Raw genomic sequence first — 24,185 nt, 5'->3', positions numbered from 1 at the left:
TACAATAATTAAATAGGTCATTTGTTTTCTGTAGGGTGATGGTTACTGGCAATGGGATGGAAACCACTGCAACAGCCTCTGTTTTCCAAAGACCCTCTTCACTAGATCTCCACCAAAACTTCAATGCTGCAATCACTTGGAAAAACTACAAGATTTATTTGTTCACGGGAGATAAATACTGGTGTGTCGACAATCAATTAATTTCTGAAACAAGGATATCCAAAGAGCAAGTGCAAGATTTGGATGTGGTTTTGTAACAGGGCGACCTGTGCCTGTTGATTGGTTCAATGTTGAATATGTATCAGTCATCTGGGGGGATACACAAAGGGGTTTCTGATGGATGTGATTTCTGGGATGGTACCTTTGCTGGATACAGACATTGTAAAGTTGTATTCTTGTGGAGAAGACCACAACACAGCTGAGAATCTCCCAACATGTTCAATCTCCAAATTGTAACAAGCATCAGCAGGAGACACCTTTCATCATGTAGACCTCGGGTGGATACAGTGCTGGTATCATAGAGCAAGGAGGTTCAATCAACACACTTCAAGATCACAAAGGATTCTGTTTCTCCTTGATATGTAAAGGCATCATTTTGCTGATCATTTTAAAGAAATGCTGGTAAGTGGTATGAAGACTGATCTTGTGACTACCTCCTAACTGGCAGTCACTGATATGTATTTGTGACAGGCCTCGCCATGAGCCTCAAAACCAATCCAGTTGTGTGATTCTACTGCTCACCCTCTGCTAACATCAGTCTTGCTTCACCCTTTCTTGTTTGACACCCTGTAATGTAAACACATCCTTAATGGACATAATCGCTGTCTGAGCAACAGAGGTTTTCGCTTCTCTTATGCTATAATTTGCCAAACCCCATCATTTCCAGTTCATATAAGTGTCAACCTGCCATTAGTTGGCATCACTCGAACTTCAGAATCAGGGATTGTGGATTTAAGCCCAATACCACAATTTCTAGGCTGAAATTTCAATCTAGTACAAAGTTATTATGACACTCTCAAAGTTGCTGCCATTTGAGACGTAAAACCATCCCTGACCTTTGTTATGGACTTGGCCAGACCACTCCAAACGTCCTTAAGCAGGCAGCCCAGACCATAACTTTGCAATTTGTATCAGTAAGTGTACAGTGAAAATTACCCGGAGTAAGTTAGTGAGTTTGACTACCAGGTTTAAAACAGACAAACAACTTTATTCACAAAATTACACAATGAAACACAAAGAACAGAATAAAGAACCCCGACAGAACTCAGTCTATCCAAACTAGACTTAAGTGTGCAGTTCCAAATACATACAACAGTCCCAATGAGCAAACTCCCTTTAAAAACCAGTATAAATGGGACACATGTTTACAGGTTGAAGTTAGAAGGAGAGAGAGAGCTTCCACACAGCTCACTTTTGAACTCCCAACTAGTTCTGGACTGAACTGAACTGCTCAGCTAGAGAGCTGACCGCTCCCCTTTCATTCTACAGGTCACTTCTAAGCCATGACCACTTTGGCCTGAAGTCTCATCTTCGTCCCTTAACCTCTCCCATAAAAGCCAGCTGTCTGACCACTTTTCACACTATTGTTTGTGCAGATTTGCTGTGACAGTTGCCAAAATAACAATCTTCCAAAAGGTACTAACTGGCTATAAAGAGGTCGACAATGTCCTGACAATCTGATGACACACTTCCCAAAGTAAGCTTTTCATTCAAGTGAGGGGAAGGTTTTCCATGAGATCAGGAGCATTGTTTCAGGGTTTATTCCAGAGATACAACTATGTACTCTTGAGCTGCAATCAGTCTATGCCACGTTCTTCAAAAGAAAGTTGCAATGCCATAATTCTCACGTTTTTAAAAATTGCCTTTAAATTCTGCTCTCTGCTTCTTACATTTCATTCGGTAAATTGCTTTACCTCAGAAATTGGCCACAATTTAGTGACAAGTGTTAAATTTGAAAATGGACAGAGAAAAATAAAATTGTAAGGCATCCAGAGAAAGAAAGCATTCCCACTCATCTTGAGAGAAGAGATGCGAATTCACCCAGGCAGAGAAAGGAAAACAGTCCTTATTTCTTAACACAGAGCAAGAGAGATACAAAGAGATTCCCTTACACATCACATGGAGGAAAGAGAGGGAAACATGAGAGGAAGCAGATGCCTGTTCACTCACCGAGACATTACCACAAATCAGCCACAGAGGGCCAAGAAAGGAGGGGAAAACAGTTCCATCTTCACCCAGAGACAGACAGACAAAAACAGAAACACTTCCCCATTCACACAGTGAGATACAGACAGAAACACTTCCCCATTCACCCACTGAGATATAGACAGAAACACTTCCCCATTCACCAAGAGAGAGTTAGACAGAAACACTTCCCCATTCACCCAAGAGAGAGTGAGACAGAAACACTTCCCCATTCACCCAGTGAGATATAGACAGAAACACTTCCCCATTCACCCAGAGGGGGAGAGAGAGACAGAAATACTTCCCCATTCACCCTGAGAGAGAGAGACAGAGTCAGAAATACTTCCCCATTCACCCAGAGATACAGAGAGAGACACAAACACTTCCCCATTCACCCAGAGAGAGAGAGAGAGACACTTCCCCATTGACCCAGAGAGAGAAAGACAGAAACACTTCCCCATTGACCCAGAGGGAGAGAGAAACACTTCCCCATTCACGCAGAGAGAGAGACAGAAACATTTCCCCATTCACGCAGAGAAAGAGAGAGAGAGAGACACAAACAATCACTTCCCCATTCATCCAGAGACAGACACAGAAACACTTCCGCATTCACCCAGACAGACAGACAGAGAGAGAGAGAGAGAGAGAGAAACACTTACCCATTCACCCAGAGATAGAGAGAGAAAGAAACACTTCCCCATTCACCCAGAGAGAGAGACAGAAACACTTCCCCATTCACCCAGAGAGAGACACACACAACCACTTCCCCATTCACTCAGAGAGAGACAAACACTTCCCCATTCATCCAGAGAGAGAGACAGAAACACTTCCCCATTCACACCGAGAGAGAAAGACAAAAATACTTCCGCAATCATCCAGACAGAGAGAGAGAAACACTTCCCCATTCACCCAGAGAGAGAGAGAGAGAGAGAGACACAAACACTTCCCCATTCACCCAGAGAAAAACAGAAACACTTCGCCATTCACCCAGAGATAGAGAAAGAGAGACAGAAACACTTACCCATTCACCGAGAGAGAGAGAGACACACAACCACTTCCCCATTCACCCAGAGAGAGAGAGAGAGAAAAACAGAAACAATTCCCCATTCACCCAGAGAGAGAGAGAGAGACAAAAACACTTCCCCATTCACCCAGAGAGAGAGAGAGAGAGAGACAGAAACACTTCCCCATTCACCCAGAGATAGAGCGAGACAGAAACACTTCCCCATTCACCCAGTGAGATATAGACAGAAACACTTCCCCATTCACTCAGAGAGAGAGAGAGAGACAGAAACACTTCCCCATTCACCCAGAGAGTGAGACAGAAACACTTCCCATTCACCCAGAGAGAGAGAGACAGAAACATTTCCCCATTCACCCAGTGAGATATAGACAGAAACACTTCCCCATTCACTCAGACAGAGACAGAAATACTTCCCCATTCACCCAGAGGTACAGAGAGAGACACAAACGCTTTCGCCTTTAACCCAGAGAGGGAGAGACACACGCAACCACTTTCCCATTCACCCAGAGAGAGAGAGAGACACTTCCCCATTGACCCAGAGAGAGTGAGACAGAAACACGTTCCCATTCACCCAGAGAGAGACAGAAACACTTCCCCATTCACCCAGAGACAGAGAGAGATAGACAGAAACACTTCCCCATTCACTCAGAGAGAGAGAGACAGAAACATTTCTCCCTTCACACAGAGAGAAAAAAAAACATTTCCCCATTCACCCAGAGACAGTGAAAGAAAGACAGAAACACTTCCCCATTCACCCAGAGAGAGACAGAAACACTTCCCCATTCACCCAGAGGTAGAGAGAAAAACAGAAACACTTCACCTTTTACCCAGAGATAGAGAGAGACAGAAATACTTCCCCATTCACCCAGAGAGAGACAGAAACACTTCCGCATTCACCCAGAGAGAGAGAGACAGAAACACTTCCCCATTCACCCAGAGAGAGAGAGAGACAGAAACACTTCCCCATTCACCCAGAGACAGAGAGAGACAGAAACACTTCCCATTCACCCAGAGAGAGACAGAAACACTTCCCCATTCACCCAGAGAGAGTGAGACAGAAACACTTCCCCATTCACCCAGAGAGAGACAGAAACACTTCCCCATTCACCCTGAGAGAGAGAGAGACAGAAACACTTCCCCATTCAACCAGAGAGAGAGAGAGAGACAGAAACACTTCCACATTCACCCAGAGAGAGTGAGACAGAAACATTTCCCCATTCACACAGAGAGAGAGAGACACAACCACTTCCCCATTGACCCAGAGAGAGAAAGACAGAAACACTTCCCCATTCACCCAGAGAGAGAGAGACAGAAACACTTCCCCATTCACCCAGAGAGAGAGAGAAAAACAGAAACACTTCCCCATTCACCCAGAGAGAGAGAGAGAAAAACAGAAACACTTCCCCATTCACCGAGACAGAGAGAGAGAGAGAGAGAGACAGAAACACTTCCCCATTCACCCAGAGAGAGAGAGAGAGAAAAACAGAAACACTTCGCCATTCACCCAGAGAGAGAGAGAGACAGAAACATTACCCCATTCACCCAGAGAGAGAAAGAGACAGAAACACTTCCCATTCACCCAGAGAGAGAAAGAGACAGAAACACTTGCCCATTCACCCAGAGAGAGAGAGAAAAACAGAAACCCTTCGCCATTCACCCAGAGATAGAGACAGAAATACTTCCCCATTCACCCAAAAAGAGACAGAAACTCTTCCCCATTCATCCAGAGAGACAAAGAGACACAAACACTTCCCCATTCACCCAGAGAAAAACAGAAACACTTCGCCATTCACCCAGAGATAGAGAAAGAGAGACAGAAACACTTACCCATTCACCGAGAGAGAGAGAGAGACACACAACCACTTCCCCATTCACCCAGAGAGAGAGAGAGAGAAAAACAGAAACAATTCCCCATTCACCCAGAGAGAGAGACAAAAACACTTCCCCATTCACCCAGAGAGAGAGAGAGAGAGAGACAGAAACACTTCCCCATTCACCCAGAGATAGAGAGAGACAGAAACACTTCCCCATTCACCCAGAGAGTGAGACAGAAACACTTCCCATTCACCCAGAGAGAGAGAGACAGAAACATTTCCCCATTCACCCAGTGAGATATAGACAGAAACACTTCCCCATTCACTCAGACAGAGACAGAAATACTTCCCCATTCACCCAGAGGTACAGAGATAGACACAAACGCTTTCGCCTTTAACCCAGAGAGGGAGAGACACACGCAACCACTTTCCCATTCACCCAGAGAGAGAGAGAGAGAGAGAGAGACACTTCCCCATTGACCCAGAGAGAGTGAGACAGAAACACGTTCCCATTCACCCAGAGAGAGACAGAAACACTTCCCCATTCACCCAGAGGTAGAGAGAAAAACAGAAACACTTCACCTTTTACCCAGAGATAGAGAGAGACAGAAATACTTCCCCATTCACCCAGAGAGAGACAGAAACACTTCCGCATTCACCCAGAGAGAGAGACAGAAACACTTCCCCATTCACCCAGAGAGAGAGAGAGACAGAAACACTTCCCCATTCACCCAGAGACAGAGACAGAGAGAGACAGAAACACTTCCCATTCACCCAGAGAGAGAGAGACAGAAACACTTCCCCATTCACCCAGAGAGAGTGAGACAGAAACACTTCCCCATTCACCCAGAGAGAGACAGAAACACTTCCCCATTCACCCAGAGACAGAGAGAGATAGACAGAAACACTTCCCATTCACCCAGAGAGAGGGAGAGAAAAACAGAAACACTTCGCCATTCACCCAGAGAGAGAGACAGAAATACTTCCCCATTCACCCAGAGAGAGAGAGAGAAAAACAGAAACACTTCCCCATTCACCCAGAGAGAGAGAGAGAGAAAAACAGAAACACTTCGCCATTCACCCAGAGAGGGGGAGAGAAACACTTCCCCATTCACCCAGAGAGAGAGAGAAAAACAGAAACACTTCCCCATTCACCCAGAGAGAGAGAGAGAAAAACAGAAACACTTCCCCATTCACCCAGAGAGAGAGAGAGAGAAACAGAAACACTTCGCCATTCACCCAGAGAGGGGGAGAGAAAAACAGAAACACTTCCTCATTCACCCAGAGAGAGAGAGAGAAAAACAGAAACACTTCGCCATTCACCGAGAGAGAGAGAGAGACAGAAACACTTCCCCATTCACCCAGAGAGAGAGAGAGAGAGACAGAAACACTACCCCATTCACCCAGAGGGAGAGAAAAAGACAGAAACACTTCCCATTCACCCAGAGAGAGAGAGAAAAACAGAAACACTTCGCCATTCACCCAGAGATAGAGACAGAAATACTTCCCCATTCACCCAGAGAGAGACAGAAACACTTCCCCATTCACCCAGAGACAGAAAAACTTCCCCATTCACCCAGAGAGAGAGAAAGAGACACAAACACTTCCCCATTCACCCAGAGAGAGAGACAGAAACACTTCCCCATTCACCCAGAGAGGGAGAGAGAGACAGACAGACAGACAGAAATACTTCCCCATTCACCCAGAGAGAGAGAGAAAGACAGAAACACTTCCGCATTCACCCAGAGAGAGAGAGACAGAAACACTTCCCCATTCACCCAGAGAGAGAGAGACAGTAACACTTCCCCATTCACCCAGTGAGATATAGACAGAAACACTTCGCCATTCACCCAGAGAGAGAGACAGAAACACTTCCCCATTCCCCAGAGAGAGAGAGAGAGGGAGAGACAGAATCATTTCCCCATTCACACAGAGAAAAAAAAACATTTCCCCATTCACCCAGAGACAGAGAGAGAAAGACAGAAACACTTCCCCATTCACCCAGAGACAGAGAGAGACAGAAACACTTCCCCATTCACCCAGAGAGAGACAGAAACACTTCCCCATTCACCCAGAGAGAGAAAGACCGAAACACTTCCCCATTCACCCAGAGAGAGAGTGAGAAACACTTCCCCATTCACCCAGAGAGAGAGAGAGAAAAACAGAAACACTTCACCATTCACCCAGAGAGAGAGAGAGAGAGACAGAAACATTTCCCCATTCACCCAGAGAGAGACAGAAACACTTCCCCATTCACCCAGAGAGAGACAGAAACACTTCCCCATTCACCCAGAGAGAGAGAGGCAGAAACACTTCCCCATTCACCCAGAGAGAGACAGAAACACTTCCCCATTCACCCAGAGACAGAGAGAGATAGACAGAAACACTTCACCATTCACCGAGAGAGAGAGAGAGAGAGAGACAGAAACACTACCCCATTCACCCAGAGGGAGAGAACGAGACAGAAACACTTCCCATTCACCCAGAGAGAGAGAGAGAGACAGAAACACTTCCCCATTCACCCAGAGAGAAAGAGAGAGACAGAAACACTTCCCCATTCACCCAGAGAGACAGAAACAGAAACACTTCCCCATTCACCCAGAGAGAGAGAAAGAGACAGAAACACTTCCCCATTCACCCAGAGACAGAAACACTTCCCCATTCACCCAGAGAGAGAGAAAGAGACACAAACACTTCCCCATTCACCCAGAGAGAGAGGGAGAAAAACAGAAACACTTCCCCATTCACCCAGAGAGGGAGAGAGAGAGAGACAGACAGACAGAAATACTTCCCCATTCACCCAGAGATAGAGACAGAAATACTTCCCCATTCACCCAGAGACAGACAGAAACACTTCCCCATTCACCCAGAGACAGAAAAACTTCCCCATTCACCCAGAGAGAGAGAAAGAGACACAAACACTTCCCCATTCACCCAGAGAGAGAGACAGAAACACTTCCCCATTCATCCAGAGAGGGAGAGAGAGAGAGACAGACAGACAGAAATACTTCCCCATTCACCGAGAGAGAGAGACAGAAACACTTCCCCATTGACCCAGAGACAGAGAGAGAGAGAGACAGAAACACTTCCCCATTCACCCAGAGGGAGAGAAAGAGACAGAAACACTTCCCATTCACCCAGAGAGAGAGAAAGGGACAGAAACACTTCCCCATTCACCCAGAGAGAGAGAGAAAAACAGAAACACTTCGCCATTCACCCAGAGATAGAAACAGAAATACTTCCCCATTCACCCAGAGAGAGACAGAAACACTTCCCCATTCACCCAGAGACACAAACACTTCCCCATTCACCCAGAGAGAGAGAAAGAGACACAAACACTTCCCCATTCACCCAGAGAGAGAGAAAGAGACACAAACACTTTGCCATTCACCCAGAGAGAGAGAGAGAGACAGAAACACTTCCCCATTCACCCAGAGAGAGAGAGACAGGAACATCTCCCCATTCACCCAGAGAGAGAGAGAGACAGAAACACTTCCCCATTCACCCAGTGAGATATAGACAGAAACACTTCGCCATTCACCCCGAGAGAGAGACAGAAACACTTCCCCATTCCCCAGAGAGAGAGAGAGGGAGAGACAGAATCATTTCCCCATTCACACAGAGAAAGAAACACATTTCCCCATTCACCCAGAGACAGAGAGAGAAAGACAGAAACACTTCCCGATTCACCCAGAGAGAGAGAGACAGAAACACTTCCCCATTCACCCAGAGAGAGACAGAAACACTTCCCCATTCACCCAGAGAGAGAGAGACAGTAACACTTCCCCATTCACCCAGTGAGATATAGACAGAAACACTTCGCCATTCACCCAGAGAGAGAGAAAGAAACACTTCCCCATTCACCCGGAGAGAGACAGAAACACTTCCCCATTCACCCAGAGAGAGAAAGACCGAAACACTTCCCCATTCACCCAGAGAGAGAGTGAGAAACACTTCCCCATTCACCCAGAGAGAGAGAGAGAGAAAAACAGAAACACTTCGCCATTCACCCAGAGAGAGAGAGAGAGAGACAGAAACACTTCCCCATTCACCCAGAGAGAGAGAGAGAGAGAAAGACAGAAACACTTCCCCATTCACCCAGAGAGAGAGAGACAGAAACACTTCCCCATTCACCCAGAGAGAGACAGAAACACTTCCCCATTCACCCAGAGAGAGAGAGACAGTAACACTTCCCCATTCACCCAGTGAGATATAGACAGAAACACTTCGCCATTCACCCAGAGAGAGAGACAGAAACACTTCCCCATTCCCCAGAGAGAGAGAGAGGGAGAGACAGAATCATTTCCCCATTCACACAGAGAAAAAAAAACATTTCCCCATTCACCCAGAGACAGAGAGAGAAAGACAGAAACACTTCCCCATTCACCTAGAGAGAGAGAGAGACAGAAACACTTCCCCATTCACCCGGAGAGAGACAGAAACACTTCCCCATTCACCCAGAGAGAGAAAGACCGAAACACTTCCCCATTCACCCAGAGAGAGGGTGAGAAACACTTCCCCATTCACCCAGAGAGAGAGAGAGAAAAACAGAAACACTTCGCCATTCACCCAGAGAGAGAGAGAGAGAGACAGAAACACTTCCCCATTCACCCAGAGAGAGAGAGACAGAAACACTTCCCCATTCACCCAGAGAGAGTGAGACAGAAACATTTCCCCATTCACCCAGAGAGAGACAGAAACACTTCCCCATTCACCCAGAGACAGAGAGAGATCGACAGAAACACTTCCCATTCACCCAGAGAGAGGGAGAGAAAAACAGAAACACTTCGCCATTCACCCAGAGAGACAGAAATACTTCCCCATTCACCCAGAGAGAGAGAGAGAAAAACAGAAACACTTCCCCATTCACCCAGAGAGGGAGAGAGAAACACTTCCCCATTCACCCAGAGAGAGAGAGAGAAAAACAGAAACACATCGCCATTCACCCAGAGAGAGAGAGAGAGACAGAAACACTACCCCATTCACCCAGAGGGAGAGAAAGAGACAGAAACACTTCCCATTCACCCAGAGAGAGAGAAAGGGACAGAAACACTTCCCCATTCACCCAGAGAGAGAGAGAAAAACAGAAACACTTCGCCATTCACCCAGAGAGAGAGAGAGAAAATCAGAAATACTTCCCCATTCACCCAGAGAGAGACAGAAACACTTCCCCATTCACCCAGAGACAGAAACACTTCCCCATTCACCCAGAGAGAGAGAGAAAGAGACACAAACACTTCCCCATTCACCCAGAGAGAGAGAGAGAAAAACAGAAACACTTTGCCATTCACCCAGAGAGGGAGAGAGAGAGAGACAGACAGACAGAAACATTTCCCCATTCACCCAGAGAGAGAGAGAGAGAGAAACACTTCCCCATTCACCCAGAGAGAGAGAGACAGGAACATCTCCCCATTCACCCAGAGAGAGTGAGACAGAAACATTTCCTCATTCACCCAGAGCGGGAGAGAGAAACACTTCCCCATTCACCCAGAGAGGGAGAGACAGAAACACTTCACCATTCACCCAGTGAGATATAGACAGAAACACTTCGCCATTCACCCCGAGAGAGAGACAGAAACACTTCCCCATTCCCCAGAGAGAGAGAGAGGGAGAGACAGAATCATTTCCCCATTCACACAGAGAAAAAAAAATTCCCCATTCACCCAGACACAGAGAGAGAAAGACAGAAACACTTCCCCATTCACCCAGAGAGAGAGAGACAGAAACACTTCCCCATTCACCCAGAGAGCGAAAGACCGAAACACTTCCCCATTCACCCAGAGAGGGAGTGAGAAACACTTCCCCATTCACCCAGAGAGAGAGAGAGAAAAACAGAAACACTTCGCCATTCACCCAGACAGAGAGAGAGAGAGAGAGACAGAAACACTTCCCCATTCACCCAGAGAGAGACAGAAACGCTTCCCATTCACCCAGAGAGAGAGAAAGAGACAGAAACACTTCCCCATTCACCCAGAGAGAGTGAGACAGAAACACTTCCCCATTCACCCAGAGAGAGACAGAAACACTTCCCCATTCACCCACAGGTAGAGAGAAAAACAGAAACACTTCACCATTCACCCAGAGATAGAGAGAGACAGAAATACTTCCCCATTAACCCAGAGATAGACAGAAACACTTCCACATTCACAGAGAGAGAGAGAGAAACAATTCCCCATACACCCAGAGAGAGAGAGAGAGAGAGACAGAAACACTTCCCATTCACCCAGAGACAGAGAGAGATAGACAGAAACACTTCCCATTCACCCAGAGAGAGGGAGAGAAAAACAGAAACACTTCGCCATTCACCCAGAGAGAGAGACTGAAATACTTCCCCATTCACCCAGAGAGAGACAGAAACACTTCCCCATTCACCCAGAGAGAGACAGAAACACTTCCCCATTCACCCAGAGAGACAGTGACAGGAACATTTCCCCATTCACCCAGAGAGAGAGAGACCGAAACACTTCCCCATTCACCCAGAGAGGGAGAGAGAAACACTTCGCCATTCACCCAGAGAGAGCGAAAAACAGAAACACTTCGCCATTCACCGAGAGAGAGAGAGAGACAGAAACACTTCCCCATTCACCCAGAGAGAGAGAGATAAACAGAAACACTTCGCCATTCACCCAGAGAGAGAGAGAGAGACAGAAACACTACCCCATTCACCCAGAGAGAGAGAGAGAGACATAAACACTTCCCCATTCACCCAGAGAGGGAGAGAGAGAGACAGACAGAAAGAAATAATTCCCCATTCACCCAGAGAGTGAGAGAGAGAAACACTTCCCCATTCACCCAGAGAGAGAGAGACAGGGACATCTCCCCATTCACCCAGAGAGAGAGAGACACAACCACTTCCTCATTCACCCAGAGAGAGAGATAGAGACAGAAACACTTCCCCATTGACCCAGAGAGAGAAAGACAGAAACACTTCCTCATTCACCCAGAGAGAGAGAGACAGAAACTCTTCCCTATTCTCCCAGAGAGAGAGAGAAACACCCAACCACTTCCCCATTCACCCAGAGAGAGAGAGAGAGACAGAAACACTTCCCCATTCATCCAGAGAGAGCGAGACAGAAACACTTGCCCATTCATCCAGAGAGAGCGAGACAGAAACATTTCGCCATTCACCCAGAGAGAGTGAGACAGAAACATTTCGCCAATCACCCAGAGAGAGAGAGAGAGACAGAAACACTTCCCCAATCTCCCAGAGAGAGTGAAACAGAAACACTTCCCCATTCACCCAGAGAGAGAGAGACACAACCATTTTCTCATTCACCCAGACAGAGAGAGAATCAGAAACACTTCCCCATTGACCCAGAGAGAGAAAGACAGAACACTTCCCTACTCACCCAGAGAGAAAGAGAGAGACAGAAACACTTCCCCATTCAACCAGAGAGAGAGAGAGAGAGACAGAAACACTTCCACATTCACCCAGAGAGAGTGAGACAGAAACATTTCCCCATTCACACAGAGAGAGAGAGCCAGGAACATTTCCCCATTCACCCAGAGAGAGAGAGACAGAAACACTTCCCCATTCACCCAGAGAGAGACAGTAACACTTCCCCATTTACCCAGAGAGAAAGAGACAGAAACACTTCCCCTTTCACCCAGAGAGACAGAAACACTTCCCCATTCACCCAGAGAGAGAGACACAACCACTTTCCCATTCACCCAGAGAGAGAGAGAGAGGGAGAGACAGAAACACTTCCCCATTGACCCAGAGAGAGAGAGAGAGACAGAAACACTTCCCCATTCACCCAGAGAGTGTGAGACAGAAACACATCCCCATTCACCCAGAGAGGGAGTGAGAATCAATTGGCCATTCACCCAGAGAGAGACAGAAACATTTCCCCATTCACCCAGAGAGAGAGGGAGATAGAAACACTTCCCCATTCACACAGAGAGAGTGAGACAAAAACACGTCCCCATTCCCCAGAGAGAGAGACACACAACCACTTTCTCATTCACCCAGAGAGAGAGAGAGACAGAAACACTTCCCCATTGACCCAGAGAGAGAAAGAAAGAAACACTTCCTCATTCACCCAGAGAGAGAGAGAGAGACAGAAACACTTCCCCATTCACCCAGAGAGAGTGAGACAGAAACACTTCGCCATTCACCCAGAGAGAGAGAGAGACAGAAACACTTCCCCATTTATCCAGAGAGAGACAGAAACACTTCCCCATTCACCCAGAGAGAGACACAACCACTTCCCCATTCACTGAGAGAGAGACACACACAAACACGTCCCCATTCACCCAGAGAGAGAGAGACACAACCACTTCCCCAGTCACCCAGAGAGAGAGAGAGACAGAAACACTTCCCCATTCACCCAGAGAGAGACAGAAACACTTCCCCATTCACCCAGAGAGAGAGAAAGAGACAGAAACACTTCCCATTCACCCAGAGAGAGAGAGAGAGAGAGAGACAGAAACACTTCCCCATTCACCCAGAGAGAGTGAGACAGAAACATTTCCCCATTCACACAGAGAGAGAAAGGCAGAAATACTTCCGCATTCACCCAGAGATAGAGAGTCACAGAAACACTTCCCCATTCACCCAGAGAAAGACAGAAACACTTCGCCATTCACCAAGAGAGAGAGACAGAAACACTTCCCCATTGACCCAGAGACAGAGAGAGAGAGAGACAGAAACACTTCCCCATTCACCCAGAGGGAGAGAAAGAGACAGAAACACTTCCCATTCACCCAGAGAGAGAGAAAGGGACAGAAACACTTCCCCATTCACCCAGAGAGAGAGAGAAAAACAGAAACACTTCGCCATTCACCCAGAGATAGAAACAGAAATACTTCCCCATTCACCCAGAGAGAGACAGAAACACTTCCCCATTCACCCAGAGACAGAAACACTTCCCCATTCACCCAGAGAGAGAGAAAGAGACACAAACACTTCCCCATTCACCCAGAGAGAGCGAAAGAGACACAAACACTTTGCCATTCACCCAGAGAGAGAGAGAGAGACAGAAACACTTCCCCATTCACCCAGAGAGAGAGAGACAGGAACATCTCCCCATTCACCCAGAGAGAGTGAGACAGAAACATTTCCTCATTCACCCAGAGAGGGAGAGAGAAACACTTCCCCATTCACCCAGAGAGAGAGAGAGACAGAAACACTTCCCCATTCACCCAGTGAGATATAGACAGAAACACTTCGCCATTCACCCCGAGAGAGAGACAGAAACACTTCCCCATTCCCCTGAGAGAGAGAGAGGGAGAGACAGAATCATTTCCCCATTCACACAGAGAAAAAAACACATTTCCCCATTCACCCAGAGACAGAGAGAGAAAGACAGAAACACTTCCCCATTCACCCAGAGAGAGAGACAGAAACACTTCCCCATTCACCCAGAGAGAGACAGAAACACTTCCCCATTCACCCAGAGAGAGAGAGACAGTAACACTTCCCCATTCACCCAGTGAGATATAGACAGAAACACTTCGCCATTCACCCAGAGAGAGAGACAGAAACACTTCCCCATTCCCCAGAGAGAGAGAGAGGGAGAGACAGAATCATTTCCCCATTCACACAGAGAAAAAAAAACATTTCCCCATTCACCCAGAGACAGAGAGAGAAAGACAGAAACACTTCCCCATTCACCTAGAGAGAGAGAGAGACAGAAACACTTCCCCATTCACCCGGAGAGAGACAGAAACACTTCCCCATTCACCCAGAGAGAGAAAGACCGAAACACTTCCCCATTCACCCAGAGAGAGAGTGAGAAACACTTCCCCATTCACCCAGAGAGAGAGAGAGAAAAACAGAAACACTTCGCCATTCACCCAGAGAGAGAGAGAGAGAGAGACAGAAACACTTCCCCATTCACCCAGAGAGAGAGAGACAGAAACACTTCCCCATTCACCCAGAGAGAGTGAGACAGAAACATTTCCCCATTCACCCAGAGAGAGACAGAAACACTTCCCCATTCACCCAGAGACAGAGAGAGATCGACAGAAACACTTCCCATTCACCCAGAGAGAGGGAGAGAAAAACAGAAACACTTCGCCATTCACCCAGAGAGACAGAAATACTTCCCCATTCACCCAGAGAGAGAGAGAGAAAAACAGAAACACTTCCCCATTCACCCAGAGAGAGAGAGAGAGAAAAACAGAAACACTTCCCCATTCACCCAGAGAGGGAGAGAGAAACACTTCCCCATTCACCCAGAGAGAGAGAGAGAAAAACAGAAACACATCGCCATTCACCCAGAGAGAGAGAGAGAGACAGAAACACTACCCCATTCACCCAGAGGGAGAGAAAGAGACAGAAACACTTCCCATTCACCCAGAGAGAGAGAAAGGGACAGAAACACTTCCCCATTCACCCAGAGAGAGAGAAAAACAGAAACACTTCGCCATTCACCCAGAGAGAGAGAGAAAATCAGAAATACTTCCCCATTCACCCAGAGAGAGACAGAAACACTTCCCCATTCACCCAGAGAGAGAGACACAACCACTTTCCCATTCACCCAGAGAGAGAGAGAGAGGGAGAGACAGAAACACTTCCCCATTGACCCAGAGAGAGAGAGAGAGACAGAAACACTTCCCCATTCACCCAGAGAGTGTGAGACAGAAACACATCCCCATTCACCCAGAGAGGGAGTGAGAATCAATTGGCCATTCACCCAGAGAGAGACAGAAACATTTCCCCATTCACCCAGAGAGAGAGGGAGATAGAAACACTTCCCCATTCACACAGAGAGAGTGAGACAAAAACATGTCCCCATTCCCCAGAGAGAGAGACACACAACCACTTTCTCATTCACCCAGAGAGAGAGAGAGACAGAAACACTTCCCCATTGACCCAGAGAGAGAAAGAAAGAAACACTTCCTCATTCACCCAGAGAGAGAGAGAGAGACAGAAACACTTCCCCATTCACCCAGAGAGAGTGAGACAGAAACACTTCGCCATTCACCCAGAGAGAGAGAGAGACAGAAACACTTCCCCATTTATCCAGAGAGAGACAGAAACACTTCCCCATTCACCCAGAGAGAGACACAACCACTTCCCCATTCACTGAGAGAGAGACACACACAAACACGTCCCCATTCACCCAGAGAGAGAGAGACACAACCACTTCCCCAGTCACCCAGAGAGAGAGAGAGACAGAAACACTTCCCCATTCACCCAGAGAGAGACAGAAACACTTCCCCATTCACCCAGAGAGAGAGAAAGAGACAGAAACACTTCCCATTCACCCAGAGAGAGAGAGAGAGAGAGAGACAGAAACACTTCCCCATTCACCCAGAGAGAGTGAGACAGAAACATTTCCCCATTCACACAGAGAGAGAAAGGCAGAAATACTTCCGCATTCACCCAGAGATAGAGAGTCACAGAAACACTTCCCCATTCACCCAGAGAAAGACAGAAACACTTCGCCATTCACCAAGAGAGAGAGACAGAAACACTTCCCCATTGACCCAGAGACAGAGAGAGAGAGAGACAGAAACACTTCCCCATTCACCCAGAGGGAGAGAAAGAGACAGAAACACTTCCCATTCACCCAGAGAGAGAGAAAGGGACAGAAACACTTCCCCATTCACCCAGAGAGAGAGAGAAAAACAGAAACACTTCGCCATTCACCCAGAGATAGAAACAGAAATACTTCCCCATTCACCCAGAGAGAGACAGAAACACTTCCCCATTCACCCAGAGACAGAAACACTTCCCCATTCACCCAGAGAGAGAGAAAGAGACACAAACACTTCCCCATTCACCCAGAGAGAGCGAAAGAGACACAAACACTTTGCCATTCACCCAGAGAGAGAGAGAGAGACAGAAACACTTCCCCATTCACCCAGAGAGAGAGAGACAGGAACATCTCCCCATTCACCCAGAGAGAGTGAGACAGAAACATTTCCTCATTCACCCAGAGAGGGAGAGAGAAACACTTCCCCATTCACCCAGAGAGACAGAAACACTTCCCCATTCACCCAGAGAGAGAGAGACAGTAACACTTCCCCATTCACCCAGTGAGATATAGACAGAAACACTTCGCCATTCACCCAGAGAGAGAGACAGAAACACTTCCCCATTCCCCAGAGAGAGAGAGAGGGAGAGACAGAATCATTTCCCCATTCACACAGAGAAAAAAAAACATTTCCCCATTCACCCAGAGACAGAGAGAGAAAGACAGAAACACTTCCCCATTCACCTAGAGAGAGAGAGAGACAGAAACACTTCCCCATTCACCCGGAGAGAGACAGAAACACTTCCCCATTCACCCAGAGAGAGAAAGACCGAAACACTTCCCCATTCACCCAGAGAGAGAGTGAGAAACACTTCCCCATTCACCCAGAGAGAGAGAGAGAAAAACAGAAACACTTCGCCATTCACCCAGAGAGAGAGAGAGAGAGAGACAGAAACACTTCCCCATTCACCCAGAGAGAGAGAGACAGAAACACTTCCCCATTCACCCAGAGAGAGTGAGACAGAAACATTTCCCCATTCACCCAGAGAGAGACAGAAACACTTCCCCATTCACCCAGAGACAGAGAGAGATCGACAGAAACACTTCCCATTCACCCAGAGAGAGGGAGAGAAAAACAGAAACACTTCGCCATTCACCCAGAGAGACAGAAATACTTCCCCATTCACCCAGAGAGAGAGAGAGAAAAACAGAAACACTTCCCCATTCACCCAGAGAGAGAGAGAGAGAAAAACAGAAACACTTCCCCATTCACCCAGAGAGGGAGAGAGAAACACTTCCCCATTCACCCAGAGAGAGAGAGAGAAAAACAGAAACACATCGCCATTCACCCAGAGAGAGAGAGAGAGACAGAAACACTACCCCATTCACCCAGAGGGAGAGAAAGAGACAGAAACACTTCCCATTCACCCAGAGAGAGAGAAAGGGACAGAAACACTTCCCCATTCACCCAGAGAGAGAGAAAAACAGAAACACTTCGCCATTCACCCAGAGAGAGAGAGAAAATCAGAAATACTTCCCCATTCACCCAGAGAGAGACAGAAACACTTCCCCATTCACCCAGAGACAGAAACACTTCCCCATTCACCCAGAGAGAGAAAGACAGAAACACTTCCTCATTCACCCAGAGAGAGAGACAGAAACTCTTCCCTATTCTCCCAGAGAGAGAGAGAAACACCCAACCACTTCCCCATTCACCCAGAGAGAGAGAGAGAGAGAGACAGAAACACTTCCCCATTCATCCAGAGAGAGAGAGAGAGAAAAACAGAAACACTTCCCCATTCACCCAGAGAGGGAGAGAGAAACACTTCCCCATTCACCCAGAGAGAGAGAGAGAAAAACAGAAACACATCGCCATTCACCCAGAGAGAGAGAGAGAGACAGAAACACTACCCCATTCACCCAGAGGGAGAGAAAGAGACAGAAACACTTCCCATTCACCCAGAGAGAGAGAAAGGGACAGAAACACTTCCCCATTCACCCAGAGAGAGAGAAAAACAGAAACACTTCGCCATTCACCCAGAGAGAGAGAGAAAATCAGAAATACTTCCCCATTCACCCAGAGAGAGACAGAAACACTTCCCCATTCACCCAGAGACAGAAACACTTCCCCATTCACCCAGAGAGAGAGAGAAAGAGACACAAACACTTCCCCATTCACCCAGAGAGAGAGAGAGAAAAACAGAAATACTTCCCCATTCACCCAGAGAGAGAGAGAGAGAGAAACACTTCCCCATTCACCCAGAGAGAGAGAGAGACAGGAACATCTTCCCATTCACCCAGAGAGAGTGAGACAGAAACATTTCCTCATTCACCCAGAGCGGGAGAGAGAAACACTTCCCCATTCACCCAGAGAGATATAGACAGAAACACTTCGCCATTCACCCAGAGAGAGAGACAGAAACACTTCCCCATTCCCCAGAGAGAGAGAGAGGGAGAGACAGAATCATTTCCCCATTCACACAGAGAAAAAAAAAATTCCCCATTCACCCAGACACAGAGAGAGAAAGACAGAAACACTTCCCCATTCACCCAGAGAGAGAGAGAGACAGAAACACTTCCCCATTCACCCAGAGAGCGAAAGACCGAAACACTTCCCCATTCACCCAGAGAGGGAGTGAGAAACACTTCCCCATTCACCCAGAGAGAGAGAGAGAAAAACAGAAACACTTCGCCATTCACCCAGACAGAGAGAGAGAGAGAGAGAGACAGAAACACTTCCCCATTCACCCAGAGAGAGACAGAAACGCTTCCCATTCACCCAGAGAGAGAGAAAGAGACAGAAACACTTCCCCATTCACCCAGAGAGAGTGAGACAGAAACACTTCCCCATTCACCCAGAGAGAGACAGAAACACTTCCCCATTCACCCACAGGTAGAGAGAAAAACAGAAACACTTCCCCATTCACCCAGAGATAGAGAGAGACAGAAATACTTCCCCATTAACCCAGAGATAGACAGAAACACTTCCACATTCACACAGAGAGAGAGAGAGAAACAATTCCCCATACACCCAGAGAGAGACAGAGAGAGATAGACAGAAACACTTCGCCATTCACCCAGAGAGAGAGACTGAAATACTTCCCCATTCACCCAGAGAGAGACAGAAACACTTCCCCATTCACCCAGAGAGAGACAGAAACACTTCCCCATTCACCCAGAGAGACAGTGACAGGAACATTTCCCCATTCACCCAGAGAGGGAGAGACACAACCACTTTCTCATTCACCCAGAGAGAGAGAGAGACAGAAACACTTCCCCATTGACCCAGAGAGAGAAAGACAGAAACACTTCCTCATTCACCCAGTGAGAGAGAGAGAGACAGAAACACTTCCCCATTCACCCAGAGAGAGTGAGACAGAAACACTTCGCCATTCACCCAGAGAGAGAGAGACAGAAACACTTCCCCATTTATCCAGAGAGAGACAGAAACACTTCCCCATTCACCCAGAGAGAGACACAACCACTTCCCCATTCACTGAGAGAGACACACACACAAACACGTCCCCATTCACCCAGAGAGAGAGAGACACAACCACTTCCCCAGTCACCCAGAGAGAGAGAGAGACAGAAACACTTCCCCATTCACCCAGAGAGAGACAGAAACACTTCCCCATTCACCCAGAGAGAGAGAAAGAGACAGAAACACTTCCCATTCACCCAGAGAGAGAGAGAGAGAGAGAGAGAGACAGAAACACTTCCCCATTCACCCAGAGAGAGTGAGACAGAAACATTTCCCCATTCACACAGAGAGAGAAAGGCAGAAATACTTCCGCATTCACCCAGAGATAGAGAGTCACAGAAACACTTCCCCATTCACCCAGAGAAAGACAGAAACACTTCACCATTCACCCAGAGAGAGAGAGACACAACCACTTCCTCATTCACCCAGAGAGAGAGATAGCGACAGAAACACTTCCCCATTGACCCAGAGAGAGAAAGACAGAAACACTTCCTCATTCACCCAGAGAGAGAGAGAGAGACAGAAACACTTCCCCATTCACCCAGAGAGAGTGAGACAGAAACACTTCGCCATTCACCCAGAGAGAGAGAGAGACAGAAACACTTCCCCATTTATCCAGAGAGAGACAGAAACACTTCCCCATTCACCCAGAGAGAGACACAACCACTTCCCCATTCACTGAGAGAGAGACACACACAAACACGTCCCCATTCACCCAGAGAGAGAGAGACACAACCACTTCCCCAGTCACCCAGAGAGAGACAGAGACAGAAACACTTCCCCATTCACCCAGAGAGAGACAGAAACGCTTCAACATTCACCCAGAGAGAGAGAAAGAGACAGAAACACTTCCCATTCACCCAGAGAGAGAGAGGGAGAGACAGAAACACTTCCCCATTCACCCAGAGAGAATGAGACAGAAACATTTCCCCATTCACACAGAGAGAGAAAGGCAGAAATACTTCCGCATTCACCCAGAGATAGAGAGTCACAGAAACACTTCCCCATTCACCCAGAGAAAGACAGAAACACTTCACCATTCACCCAGAGAGAGAAAGACAGAAACACTTCCTCATTCACCCAGAGAGAGAGACAGAAACTCTTCCCTATTCTCCCAGAGAGAGAGAGAAACACCCAACCACTTCCCCATTCACCCAGAGAGAGAGAGAGAGAGAGACAGAAACACTTCCCCATTCATCCAGAGAGAGCGAGACAGAAACACTTGCCCATTCATCCAGAGAGAGCGAGACAGAAACACTTCGCCATTCACCCAGAGAGAGTGAGACAGAAACACTTCGCCAATCACCCAGAGAGAGAGAGAGAGACAGAAACACTTCCCCATTCACCCAGAGAGAGTGAGACAGAAACACTTCCCCATTCACCCAGAGAGACAGAGACACAACCATTTTCTCATTCACCCCGACAGAGAGAGAGACAGAAACACTTCCCCATTGACCCAGAGAGAGAAAGACAGAACACTTCCCTACTCACCCAGAGAGAAAGAGAGAGACAGAAACACTACCCCATTCACCCAGAGAGGGAGAGATAGAGAGAGAGACAGGCAGACAGAAATACTTCCCCATTCACCCAGAGTGCGAGAGACAGAAACACTTCCCCATTCACCCAGAGAGAGACAGAACCACTTCCCCATTCACCCAGAGAGAGTGAGACAGAAACACTTCCCCATTCACCCAGTGAGATATAGACAGAAACACTTCGCCATTCACCCAGAGAGAGAGATAGAGACAGAAACACTTCCCCATTGACCCAGAGAGAGAAAGACAGAAACACTTCCTCATTCACCCAGAGAGAGAGACAGAAACTCTTCCCTATTCTCCCAGAGAGAGAGAGAAACACCCAACCACTTCCCCATTCACCCAGAGAGAGAGAGAGAGAGACAGAAACACTACCCCATTCACCCAGAGGGAGAGAAAGAGACAGAAACACTTCCCATTCACCCAGAGAGAGAGAAAGGGACAGAAACACTTCCCCATTCACCCAGAGAGGGAGAGAGAAACACTTCCCCATTCACCCAGAGAGAGAGAGAGAAAAACAGAAACACATCGCCATTCACCCAGAGAGTGAGAGAGAGACAGAAACACTACCCCATTCACCCAGAGGGAGAGAAAGAGACAGAAACACTTCCCCATTCACCCAGAGAGAGACAGAAACACTTCCCCATTCACCCAGAGACAGAAACACTTCCCCATTCACCCAGAGAGAGAAAGACAGAAACACTTCCTCATTCACCCAGAGAGAGAGACAGAAACTCTTCCCTATTCTCCCAGAGAGAGAGAGAAACACCCAACCACTTCCCCATTCACCCAGAGAGAGAGAGAGAGAGAGACAGAAACACTTCCCCATTCATCCAGAGAGAGAGAGAGAGAAAAACAGAAACACTTCCCCATTCACCCAGAGAGGGAGAGAGAAACACTTCCCCATTCACCCAGAGAGAGAGAGAGAAAAACAGAAACACATCGCCATTCACCCAGAGAGAGAGAGAGAGACAGAAACACTACCCCATTCACCCAGAGGGAGAGAAAGAGACAGAAACACTTCCCATTCACCCAGAGAGAGAGAAAGGGACAGAAACACTTCCCCATTCACCCAGAGAGAGAGAAAAACAGAAACACTTCGCCATTCACCCAGAGAGAGAGAGAAAATCAGAAATACTTCCCCATTCACCCAGAGAGAGACAGAAACACTTCCCCATTCACCCAGAGACAGAAACACTTCCCCATTCACCCAGAGAGAGAGAGAAAGAGACACAAACACTTCCCCATTCACCCAGAGAGAGAGAGAGAAAAACAGAAATACTTCCCCATTCACCCAGAGAGAGAGAGAGAGAGAAACACTTCCCCATTCACCCAGAGAGAGAGAGAGACAGGAACATCTTCCCATTCACCCAGAGAGAGTGAGACAGAAACATTTCCTCATTCACCCAGAGCGGGAGAGAGAAACACTTCCCCATTCACCCAGAGAGATATAGACAGAAACACTTCGCCATTCACCCAGAGAGAGAGACAGAAACACTTCCCCATTCCCCAGAGAGAGAGAGAGGGAGAGACAGAATCATTTCCCCATTCACACAGAGAAAAAAAAAATTCCCCATTCACCCAGACACAGAGAGAGAAAGACAGAAACACTTCCCCATTCACCCAGAGAGAGAGAGAGACAGAAACACTTCCCCATTCACCCAGAGAGCGAAAGACCGAAACACTTCCCCATTCACCCAGAGAGGGAGTGAGAAACACTTCCCCATTCACCCAGAGAGAGAGAGAGAAAAACAGAAACACTTCGCCATTCACCCAGACAGAGAGAGAGAGAGAGAGAGACAGAAACACTTCCCCATTCACCCAGAGAGAGACAGAAACGCTTCCCATTCACCCAGAGAGAGAGAAAGAGACAGAAACACTTCCCCATTCACCCAGAGAGAGTGAGACAGAAACACTTCCCCATTCACCCAGAGAGAGACAGAAACACTTCCCCATTCACCCACAGGTAGAGAGAAAAACAGAAACACTTCCCCATTCACCCAGAGATAGAGAGAGACAGAAATACTTCCCCATTAACCCAGAGATAGACAGAAACACTTCCACATTCACACAGAGAGAGAGAGAGAAACAATTCCCCATACACCCAGAGAGAGACAGAGAGAGATAGACAGAAACACTTCGCCATTCACCCAGAGAGAGAGACTGAAATACTTCCCCATTCACCCAGAGAGAGACAGAAACACTTCCCCATTCACCCAGAGAGAGACAGAAACACTTCCCCATTCACCCAGAGAGACAGTGACAGGAACATTTCCCCATTCACCCAGAGAGGGAGAGACACAACCACTTTCTCATTCACCCAGAGAGAGAGAGAGACAGAAACACTTCCCCATTGACCCAGAGAGAGAAAGACAGAAACACTTCCTCATTCACCCAGTGAGAGAGAGAGAGACAGAAACACTTCCCCATTCACCCAGAGAGAGTGAGACAGAAACACTTCGCCATTCACCCAGAGAGAGAGAGACAGAAACACTTCCCCATTTATCCAGAGAGAGACAGAAACACTTCCCCATTCACCCAGAGAGAGACACAACCACTTCCCCATTCACTGAGAGAGACACACACACAAACACGTCCCCATTCACCCAGAGAGAGAGAGACACAACCACTTCCCCAGTCACCCAGAGAGAGAGAGAGACAGAAACACTTCCCCATTCACCCAGAGAGAGACAGAAACACTTCCCCATTCACCCAGAGAGA

General features: G+C 47.5%; 1 long non-coding RNA gene across 2 annotated transcripts in view; it reads left to right on the top strand.

Annotated features, from left to right (window-relative positions):
• The first annotated feature begins 40 nt into the window (after positions 1 to 40).
• Positions 41 to 24,185, top strand: part of LOC122543304 (uncharacterized) — an 89,347-nt gene continuing 65,202 nt past the window's right edge. For both annotated transcript variants that reach the window (XR_006309992.2, XR_006309991.2), the window contains exon 1: positions 41 to 621. This is a non-coding gene — a long non-coding RNA (uncharacterized LOC122543304). The remainder of the gene's footprint in view (positions 622 to 24,185) is intronic.

Source organism: Chiloscyllium plagiosum, unplaced genomic scaffold (assembly GCF_037043375.1).
Source record: "Chiloscyllium plagiosum isolate Xiang-an unplaced genomic scaffold, Cpla_swu_hap1 HiC_scaffold_53X, whole genome shotgun sequence".
Classification (NCBI taxonomy): Eukaryota; Metazoa; Chordata; class Chondrichthyes; order Orectolobiformes; family Hemiscylliidae; genus Chiloscyllium; species Chiloscyllium plagiosum.
The sequence above is the reverse complement of the archived record's forward strand: the minus strand, read 5'-3'. Positions and strand labels throughout refer to the sequence as shown.